This window comes from Dermacentor variabilis, chromosome 8 (genome assembly GCF_050947875.1).
Source record: "Dermacentor variabilis isolate Ectoservices chromosome 8, ASM5094787v1, whole genome shotgun sequence".
In the NCBI taxonomy this organism is placed as follows: Eukaryota; Metazoa; Arthropoda; class Arachnida; order Ixodida; family Ixodidae; genus Dermacentor; species Dermacentor variabilis.
The window spans coordinates 19,478,513-19,490,105 of record NC_134575.1 but is presented as its reverse complement, the minus strand read 5'-3'; the positions used below and the strand labels follow the sequence as shown (position 1 = coordinate 19,490,105).

At 45.4% G+C, this 11,593-nt stretch overlaps 1 protein-coding gene across 1 annotated transcript in view; it reads left to right on the top strand.

Annotated features, from left to right (window-relative positions):
* The first annotated feature begins 2,096 nt into the window (after window positions 1-2,096).
* Window positions 2,097-11,593, top strand: part of LOC142589765 (uncharacterized) — a 34,498-nt gene continuing 25,001 nt past the window's right edge. The window contains exon 1 of the mRNA XM_075701346.1: window positions 2,097-2,351. The gene's annotated coding sequence lies outside the window, so the exon portion shown is untranslated. The remainder of the gene's footprint in view (window positions 2,352-11,593) is intronic.

The following is an 11,593-nucleotide window of genomic DNA, read 5'->3' as shown; positions in this document are numbered from 1 at the left end:
TCCCCGTGTTTTTAAAAAAGACCACTTGACGTAAATAGCACTTTTCTGCATAAAATGAAATGTCAACATACGACTTGAATTGCTCGGTCGTTCTGCCCTTATATTTATGTGTGCAGCCCTGCGACTGCCGTCCAAGTAGTTGCGTTTCGCCAACCAGCCAAACAAGAGAAAGCCTAGGCGTATGTCAGGCAATGTAAGAATTTGTCGAAGCATTTTACAGGCGCTTTAGGAGTTCCAAGAAGTTTTACCAGATGGCGCAAAATGCCAGTCTAAGGCCGGCAATTCCGTGTGTAGCGTCGAAGAGATAAGCGGAGGGGGGAGGGGGTGCTGAATAACAACGGAAAAGCGATGGCATGACAATTTTATGCATTGTGCTCAGACGAAGAAGCGTTACAACCTCTTTTGTGTTACAGGCCGAACGCAAAGTTATTGCTCCTGAGTAAACTGGACTATTGGCGAAGGCGGCGTAATGACTAGTAGTATCTCAAAGAGATGGCTGTCACGAAGTAAGTATAGGGGGAATTTCACTTTACTCAATTTCTTTGTATTGCAAGTTGGCCTCGTGACTCTGACTGGCTTACTTGAGCTCTTTGAAGGCGGATGAACGGCATGAACCGTTATGAGAGCTGTTGCGCAATGTCTTGTGACAATCGTGCATATTTTTTCCCATTAATATACTTCTGTCATTCAAAGACTTATTCTATAATTCACGTAATTCTATAATTCGCCGCTGGACTATTTTTGGACCGTACAGTAGCAGAACCGAAAAAATTTCAGGTCGGAAACATATGTTGCTACAGTCCCAGGCTGGTATTCCTTCGTGTTCGTTTAAACTGCATGAAAATTCTTGTTCGCCTCCTTAATGTCTCTTGCGGTAGTATTTACACACTCCAACAGCATTTCTGCCGTCACCTTCAACGCCATCGCCCTAGCCCTGATGTTCCGTATAAATTCCAAATACGATAACATCGTCGCCTCGCGCCGTACGCTGTGTGTGTGAGTGAAAGCTTGCGAGGGTGAGCCGATGATCACGGCTCAATCTCTCTCTCTCTCTCTCTCACGCGCGCGCGGTAGAAAGGCCAGGCGGAAGCGCGCCGTCTTCTCTCACGCGCGAGGCACGGAGCGGAGACAAGGGAGTGGGGGCGTTACACTTTAGCGGCTACTGCTATCGGCACGGCCGCGCGGCCGCCTTATCTTGCAAGCGATCTGCGATGTGGGCAAAGTAGTCGGAATGCCGGTAGCTTCGTATACGCTGAGCTTCGACGTGTTGTTCCTGTTGCAGTGAGAGACAGCACGAAGGTTAATTCGCTCGCCGCTGCTGCCGCACTTCTTCAGTACAACGTTTTCGCGGTTTCCGAAAGTTTCCGCGGTCATCGAGCGAGATGTGCTCATGCTCACCTGTGCGTGCGTGACACCGTCCTTGTTAATTTAATTAGTAAGCGAAAGTGTGCAAGTTTATACGGCCGATGTAACTAATTTCCTTACTTCGCAAGCTGTCTACTGATTTGCTATCGCAATCGATGCTTCGCCTTTCGAGCGAAACTGCGACTTTTTGTTTGTTTCATTTTTAGCCCGTAAATTCCATATTAGGCATCTTGAGTTTGTGGGACAGTGCGGCGTTCGCAGGAGCTTGGCATCACCTTATTTGCAAAGCAGCTTGTTTGGCGCAGCTCAACGGCAAAAAAGGTTTTTTTTTTCTTTTTGCTTTTCCTTTCTCGTTTGCTTAGACGAAATAGCGAATCCGAAAATCGATGCGCTAGCTCACAGACAATTTTTACTCGCTTCACAGTTTCATGAATGTCGAATTTCTCTCCCAAGCGCTCAGTTCGCGTCAGCCAGCCAATTGTGCGCGGTTGCGGAATGACTCACAAATGGCGCTTCCATCATTCTGTCTTTCGCTCCATAGACGGCAGACAACTTTCCAAGCAGCTGCCGCTGATAGACAGAATGACAGGTTGCTTATTTAATTTCGCAACGTTGCCGTCAAGACTGCTTAAGGCCACTCGCTGCCACATTTCGCAATCACCGGTTTGGGACGTCCAAATCTGCTGTTACGTCGTAAACCTCGAATCACTCCAAAGGCAGCTTGGCATGGAGATGGCCTTGTTGAGCTGGTGCTGGACATCGGCACACCGTCGGCGGCTGTGTGCGGCGCGGCCATGCGGGTCTTATCTTAAAAGCGATCTACAATGGGGACAGAGTGCGCCGAGTGCTGATAGCTTCGTCTGCGCTGTGCTCTCGCCGCTTAGATCGCGTTGACGCCACAGGCAGCATTAAAGTCAATTCACTCGCTGCTGCTTCCACACTTCTTCACCCCAGCGTTTTGACAGCGGGTTTCCGTTGACAGCAAGGTGCGTTCATGTTTACCTGTTCGCGCGTGACACCGTGCTTGTTAATTAGTAAGTGGTTGTTTACAAGTCTATACGACCGATAAATCTACTGTCCTTGCACCGTATAGCTGTCTAATAATTTACTAACCCAGTCGATTCTCTGCCTTTCAGGCGAAACTGCAATTTTTTGTCTGTATCACTATCTCTAGATCTCTTGGTGTAATTGCGAAATTGAAGCTAATGAGTAGCAACGTCTTGTCTGCATATCAGAAATCCTCAGACTAGCACCAGCTTTAAAATATCGATCCCCAGAACCTGCTGTAAACTGCAGAGGTGTTACAGTTAAGATCCCCTTCTACTGTTAGACGCACGCTTTTGAAAGACTGTTAACTGGTACGCCAATGCATTTTGTAGCATGTTTGACTGTGGCATATGGTATCTACCTTGTAAGTGGTGCTAGTCTTAGAACTCATGCTCAGCAGACATGACTTTGCTACTCATCGACTCCAATTTCGCTATCACAACGTGCCCTGAAATTGCGATACAAAAGTCACTTCGGATATTTTAGGTGGCGACTGAAGTTATCGTTGAAAATTTGCTTGCTCGAAATGTCCGCCTACCCACGTAGCACATGAGCAAGAGCAACAGGGGCATTTTCTAAGGAGTTACTCATAAAAGAAAACACTTGTACATATGCTGTGTATGTGTTTGTGCGCGGGTGTGCGTGTGTGCGCGTGCGCGTGCGCGTGCGTGTGTGAGTGTGTGTACGTACGTACGTACGTACGTACGTATGTATGTATTATCACACACGTATATGATAGTGTATTTTGCATACTTGTTTTTGTACTAATGCTTTGTTTGACTTTGTATTTGCTGTCGTGACAGAAGTGCCGTCGCATGCCACTGCTCACCTGCTCTACGGGGGGTGGGAACTATATCAAGCGTCAATTGCTTTTATTCCCATCCCCTCCATCAACGTAATGGCGATGGAAATCAATCATTATATTATATTATGTATGTATGTATGTATGTATGTATGTATGTATGTATGTATGTATGTATGTATGTATGTATGTATGTATGTATGTATGTATGTATGTATGCATGCATATATGTATGTATGTATGTGTCACAGTCTCCCAGCTAAAGTTAGGCAAGGTTCCGCCACCAGGATAACATGTGTGTACTTTATTACCTGGTTAATTGGAGATTAATACAACAAGCTTGTAATTTATTCATAAAAGGTGTGTATTTTGGTGGGAACGCCATTAAAATACGTCCTTGAACATCCTACCGAGTCGTTTTGATCACGCTTGGTTCTGCGCAATTATCTTTTCTTTTTCACGCTTTCCTGGTAGGGCGCGAAACACGAAACACGTCACGTGATGCCGCTCCAGCTGCCACGAAAGCGATATCAAGAGTAAAAAGCTGCGCTCAATTGAGTCGGCAACCGCCCGGAAGTGGCCGTTTGTCGGCGTTGGCATTGGCTAGCACCGATCGCGAGCCTCTTCTTCTGCCTGGCGGTCGCGTCTCATCGCAATGACCAGGCAGTTCGCGAGTTGCACAATGAGCAGAGTTGGTTTCTCCAAATCACTTTTGGGGTCATTCGTGTCCTGATTCGTTGTTGCGGAATCACGTGTCAAGTTTCGTATTATGCGTGCTACAGTTAAAGCTCGGAAAATGTCATTATTGAATTGAATTGAATTTTGTTTTGCAACAAAAAATGTTACGGGGATGACAGGTAAAAGCTGTAAGAACAGCTTGAGGAGCCCTGACCCCCTAGCCCACGGGGAAGCATTATTGTGATGGAAGCATGCTCAATGAGACCTTTCGGGATGCATTCACAGCTTTCTCATTAGAAAACGTGCATTTAACCTAAAAACTGAAAACTTAGTTTTAATGATGTTCTCAGTTAACCTGGCATCTATTAGCACACAAAAATCGCCCAGAGGTTGAAATACGCCAATCGTGGGACAATGTAGGTCTCGTAATAGCATATTCAAGAATTTTATTTAAGAGAAAGTCTTCAATTAAGGGAAAATGAGACATCCACCCTATCGTAGCGATTGCTGCAAAGGAAACTCGTACGGGTTCCTCAAATGAAAAGCCTCCCAGTTGAAGAAACTTCTCTCCACCTTGCGGCTGTCGGCAGAACTATTACGTCAATAGAAAGTTTTCTTTCCTGACTTAATACGGGTTTGGCGAATCTGGGATCTGGTTATCTATGTTTGGAACTTCTCAAAGAAAAGGATTGTTTTCTCAATTTGGAATGTCGTAGTGAGCCCGCCATAGGTTTCAGAATTTAGGTCTCAGCCGCGCAAGAAACGAAGGTTAGTCGCAGAGTAGCTACAATTAACAGCACGAACGCAATTAGCGCTAACATAGTGGAAAATGAACCACATTGCACCATAGAATACCCTACCTCCGGTATTGGCCCAGCTGACCTCTTGGTCAAGAAACAAATAAAGCTATAGCTTTCAATGTCGATGCCAAAGAAGGCAAAGTCGACTTACATGCGCGTAAAAAAGCGATTGAGGAAACTTCGACGTGAACAACGAAAATAGAGTCCGGAAAAGAATGGAAGGTCCGATAAGGCAACGAAAAAAATAGTGTATATAATCCAAAAATATCATACGATCTGGGGAATCGGCCATTAATCGGGCGTTGAAGAAACTGTCATCAATTTTTTTTTTTTTTTACACTCACCCATGTATGTCAACTTCGTCTTCTTTTGCATCGGCTTTGGCGGACACAGATTTCTCTTTATTTAAAATGTTTCCTAACTGACACCCGTATATGTTTCTCCCTGTGCCTTGTTGCTTGGTATTCACTTATTTAATGAATTTGCTGCAATAATGTTGTCTCGACGTGCCAATAGTTTGAAACAGATTGAACGAAATGTACTTGTTGCTCTGTCTCTCTCTCTCTCTCTCTCTCTCTCTCTCTCTGTCTCTCTCTCTCTCTCTCTCTCTCTCTCTCTCTCTTCCATACTGCTTGTACTACTCTGACTGCTCTGAGATTGATTTCGCTCTCATTCTCTAAAAATTTCGCAGACTTAATTTGAGTATACTTTCCTCACGGCCGCCTAATTATTCGCCAATTAACCACAGCGGCCACACGTCACAGTGTCTGCAATCACCATCATATCATCTTTGCAGTTGTGGTAGTATTACTGCCTTATTTACGCAGACGCTTCCATCTGTCCTGTCAGTTGCATTCATTATTACAGGCATGGCAGTTGCGACCAAACTGTCTGTGCATGCATTCTCTGAATACATTTTGAAGTCGTCGCACAGTTCGCTCGAGCTGTGCAACACGAGCTATCGCACTGCAATGTCGTTTATAATATGGAACCTCGCAAGCGCCTCGCGATAAACCACCTGCGGAAAGAGAGACGCCGTGTCACAGGTGGTGAGTGATAACTCGTGATGAAGGGCTGACCCACCACCGTCTACATGGTGGTGCCTGCTCAATCTTATTTTCATGCCTTCAGCAAACGAGACACACAATGTCTCATTCGTCTTCTGCGAGACTGCGCATCCATCGCTCGCAACAGACAACAGCTACGCGTAAAAAAAAGCGCAGTAATACGTCTTTCTTTGGGAATGTCTACAAGGTCTTTAGACGCAAGCAAAAAACGACCCCACGCCAAGGTCATTGAAAGCTTTTGCTATTGCTGGAAGCTCAGCTACTCGGTAGCAGCTATTATGAAACGCCGTAACATCAGCACACACTAACAAGAGCGGGCCAGTCTTGTGACATTTCGCGGTTATGTGTTTCTCTTCACTAACACATTAACCATCTTTTCCATTGGAAACTTGGTGTGCATATGATCGCATCCTACTGTCAGTCCTCGTCATTGCAACTCGGACCCCTCTTTTTCTCTTCTTCCCCATCCCATATGAGTAGAGCAGCAGGCTAGAGGACTATTGCCTGGCTAATCAGTTCAACGGAAGCCAGCAAGGCGAGGGATGATTCACAAAATGCAATATATGTTCTGTGGGTTTTCGCAGAACTGATCAGACATACTCGATGTGCCTGTACTTCGAGCTGTCGATTAATTCGCCTTCGCATTACAATCCCCCTGGTTAGCTGAGCAATTGCCCCGGAAAGGCATTAATGCCGGTTTCAATCCCCGGCGGATGATCTTCCAGCCCGAAACTTTCTTTCAAAGACACTCGTATGGGTTTTCATGGTTATTTCTTTCTGCAATTGGGTGGATGGGAATTTCCCTATTTGTGCTAAGACCTCAAGTCGACCACTGTGCTTTCTCTCAAAAAAATGTTCATCTCTCTCTCTCTCTTTCTCGCTTCCGAGCTATCTTTAGTGTAAAACTCTTCTTCTGCATATCAAGGTCACGGTAATGCTTCGATTGCACAGACGCATCCGACGACATGCTTTCGCAAACAATGGCACCTCATAATCAGCCTCCTGTTCTAGCTCGCTGCAAGGCAACCTTACGGCATGTCTTTGTCCGAATAATGCGGAACGAGTGAGAAGATAGGCTCAGCTAGACCACATGACTCTAGTGAGTTGAGCTACGCCAAGTCAGTCGGCAAACTGTAGGTACAGAGCTATACTAAATAATCAATCCTACTTTAGTGTAGTGTATCTACGAAAATATTGCACACAGGAGTCTACAGTGTATCACACAGGGAAAACAAGAAATGAGCGAGCTAGGTAGTTTGCATCTGGAAAACAACGCTTCAGACAGGGAAAAAAAACACAAAGCCTAACAGCAAATGGACCAAATCTCGGACCTGTGACTAACTTATTTTATCCATGTGTTCGCCTTCATGTAGCGTCTTCATACATTTGCCACTGACAGTACACAATTACGCCATCTAATTATTAATTATAATAGCCCGAATCCCTTGGCTACACACACGGTGTGCCTCAAAACAATAAGTTTTGAAACCGGCCGTCGGTGCGTCAATTCTCTGTCACTTCATCAAATGAAAAAGAAGTATGCTTTGTCAGTTACTCCTGGGCAACTGTGATGGGTTTAAGCGTAGTCTCGGCATTCAGGATACTCAAATTATTTGGAAAATATTAAGTTACAGAGGGTCGAGACAGGGGTCGCCTTCATAAAAGGCCAAAGTCCCCCCCCCCCCGTTCGCAACGCCATATTCGGCATTAAAGCACAGCATCAGGGCCGCAGTGCAAACTTTCACTAATAAAAGTAATTTAAATAACCTAACTCCACAGCACCTGACGATGCACAAGTATGAAATACTTGGTAAGTCTGTTGATTTGGTAATTTGGTCACCAGATACCATTTTTGTTATGCCATGTGGAATACTACGGGCATTCACATAAACTTTGTCAATGTTGAGAACTCCTTATGTTTCATCGATTGCCTGTCTATTTCCTGAAGCGTGTCGCCCTCCCGAAGAGTCCATTACCGCGCCGCCACTTCACCATTGAAATACCCGATATGCAACTTAATGGCTGTGTATCTCGACAATGCACTAATGATGTAACGCGTGATATTCGAGCGTGTTCTTACTCCTTTATGATAAATCGTTGTCTGTGACACGTGCAATTCTCTGAACGTTCCTTTAACTTCCAGTTATTATATTCAAGAACTTTCTGTGTTTCATTATTTCATGTCCCTTCTTGCAGTCTGTCGCTATATAAGTCGGTCGTATGTATGAACAGATGCAAGACGATGAAGAAATCTCACAAGACCAGCTGAAAGGAACACATGCAGCATGCGTAAAGGGAGACACGTAATATTACTTCGGTGAAAACAACGTCGCTATTTCATATAATGCGCACCTTTACGGCGCCCTATCTGTCTTCGCAAATGGTTCTTGTTCTTCGCTTTCAAGTTTCCACTGCTGCTCGTCGATTGTATCTTTGCTGCGATTGTACCGCCAGATGTTCCAACAACTCACTGGCGCAAGCTTTGCAAGTTGTACTAATGCATTCACGTCGCTCAAAATCCTTTCGCGCACTTGAACAGCTTTGTGTTCAGAGCGAGCGCTTCCGGTGTAGTCACCAGTGTGAACTTGACAGTGCTGATGTTAGTTTGTTCAAATGGTTATGCGTACTTTTCGTGAGATCGCCTATTGGCTTTGGCTGTGTAAGTGGTACAACAGATAAGATGTAGGAGGCATGAGTATTACTAAGTTGCACAATTGTCGCATAATCACCCGTTGCGTTGCTACGTACGAATTTTCTGTGCGCTATGTCGCACTCATATCGGTGCTTATGAAGCCGCCTCCGTGGTCGGTTCAGGACGTTTCCTCAAGCTTCCGGTGAAGTAATGAACACTTTCAGCATTGGCAAAGCTCTTCCTTATATATGGAGAAACACGGGGAAAGCGAGAGACGGAAATTCAAGACGATGAGCCAGACGAGAACAAGGTGAAATCAGGAGCCAACGTTTCGACGAGTGGACTTGTCGAAACGCTGAAGAAGGCAAGTCCACTTGTCGAAATATTGGCTCCTGCTTTCACCTTGTTCTCGTTTTGCTCACCTTCCTCATGTATGTACGTTTGTTAATCTACTTTCCCGTAAGGTAAAAAAAAGAATGTCTTGAAGCACCGAAATGTTTTGTTCCTAACATGTAAATAACAGCAAGATGACGCTGATCCCCGAGGATGTAATCACGGGATCCATGATCCGAATGTGCTTGGGTCATAGAACACTCTAGGAAAGGATGCGAGAACTACCCAGCTATTCCCGTCAGCATACTAAGTGAAATATTTCGCAGCTGTTTTGCTGCTCCGCTTCACGAGCTCCTGTTTTACTACGACGCGGCTCCAGATTCCGTAACACTGCGTAGTTTTGCAAGACTACTGAAGTGAAACCAAACTGCGATGTAACACAGGTGCCGTCGAAGTAAAAAAAAAAAGTCCGAGAAACGGCTCGTTGATTTTTCACCAAGTCCATTGCGCAGCACAAGATTATGCGTTGCCAGCTTTACTCTCCCTAACATCTATTGTTATCGTAACTTTCGTCGCAACAGTTATCCTTGTCATTTATTCACACTCCGGACAGAAGTTACAATATTCTTATTTTTTTGCCATTGTCTTTAGTAACGGTCATGACTATGTTTCAGGGTAGACCTATTGTTTCGAGAAGGGAACTTGACTTTCACAAGTGCACTCCCAAACGAACGCCCCCTTGCTGAAACGCCGATGTGCGGATGAGACTTTCCCTACTCGACCACTCTACATCACCGCTAGCTTTCACCTGCCTGTGAACCTTCGGCTTGCTTATATTTCTCAGCGAAGATACCTGCCCAGAAGTACAACATCCCCTCCAGTGAAAGTGTACACATTTAGGCACGCTAATTTAGTTTTCCGCTTATACTAAATAGTGGCTAGGAAAAAAACGTTTTCACGCTACGCTGCATGCAACATGAACCACTGAATCCTCCACACTCAATATGGCTTCGTTTCAGTTCAGCGCATAGCGGGGTTTTACACATGACCACGTTATTAATGGCCACTACCATGTCATACACTGTGTTTCATGTGCTGCGTTCCGTTATCGATCGCGAAACAATCGCGTTTCATTCCACGTAACGCCTCCACTCACTGAATAACATGTTCCTGTGCTTTGAGCACAGGAATGTGTTTACCCGCCGTGGTTTCTCAGTCGCTATGGTGTTGGGCTGCTGAGCACGAGGCTGCGGGATCGAATCCCGGCCATGGTGGCCGCATTTCGATGGGGGCGAAATGAGAAAACACCCGTGTAGTTAGACTTAGGTGCACGTTAAACACCCCAGGTGGTCGAAATTTTCGGAGTCCTCCACTACGGCGTGCCTCATAATCAGGAAGTGGTTTTGGCACGTAAACCCCCATATTTTATTTAGGAATGTGTTTTTTGTATGTCAAAAGGAGGAATGTCCTTTTCGTCAAAAAGCGAGACATTAATGATAGTGCACCAAGTAAATATTTTGTTACTCTGAAAATATAAGTGATGACTAGAAAACGTATAAAGCGTCTTTGTCATTGGAGCATATAACGTCATGCGATGTAACTTTGTTTGATGCACTTCCCGGTAGTCTGTGATAATTTCTCTCTGAGACGGATCTGTCCAAGCACTAGTTCTTTTATAGGCACATTAACTATGTCCTTTTGTTTTGTTTGTTCATTTTGTTTTGCTCTCTTGGTCATGAATCAGACGGAAACGCCAGGAAGGAATCAAACGACAAGAACAGCCCTGGCCAGGTGGATCGCAACAATGTTCCTCGATACGGTGATTCCAACCCCCTCAGTCGGTGCGAGGCGCATTACAGCAGTCGAAGAGTGGGTCCGAAAAGGACGAAGTACACCGGTAGTCCACCTACGTTCAGCATGCCAGAATTCTAGCTCCAGTCGTAGATCCCGGATGGATTCAGAGGGTGCCAAATGCGTAATAACAGCTTTACCAACTTGTGGTAACCTTGCACGTGACAAGATAACCCGGCGGGATGTCGGTCAAAGCACCGCTACAGCATCCGTAGAATGGCAGAGGAGAAAAGTCAGAGCCCTTCTTTTCATTTCTTCATGTTCAATACGAGAAAACGCTGGTGCCCTCGGAATGGCACCCGCTCCATTCTTTCACTGCACTATAAAGCGGAAAACGTTTGGAAAAGATGCTACGAGCACTGATCCCAATTAATTTTATTGGCGAAAAAATTGACAGTTTCGCCTGAAAGGCGAAGCACCGATTACGATAGCACATATGAAGATATCTGTACGAAGTAAGGATAGCAGTTTTATCGGCCATATAAACTTGTAAACATTCGCTTACTAACTAAATTAACAACCATAGAATGTGTAAGCGTGATTGAACGAGGGCGTAGAAAACAGACGCATAGAGGCAGCGCTGTCTGTGTGTATTCTTCTTTCTAGGTCCTTGTTCAGTGGCGTTTACACCTTATTTCGTGAATTCAAACCGACTAGCCGGTCGACATGTTTTAATTAAATTAACCAGAACGGTGTCACGCACGCACAGGTAACCAGGAACACATCTCGCTTAATGAGCGTGGAAACTCGCTCTCAGAATTCTGGAGTGAGGAATCGCGGCAGCAGCAAGCGAATCGACCTTCATGCATCTGTCGCTTCAACGTGAACTGAGCGTCGAAACGATAGCGCATACAAAGCTACTGGCACTACGCGCACTCTGCAAACATCGCAGGTCGCTTTGAAGATGAGTCCCGCGCGGCCGCACATTTTGGCCACGTCGCAGATCCCTTTCAAGACACACGAGCGCCGGAAACGCTTCCCTACTCCATCCGCGATTCGCGTGGTCAACGCGGTAGAG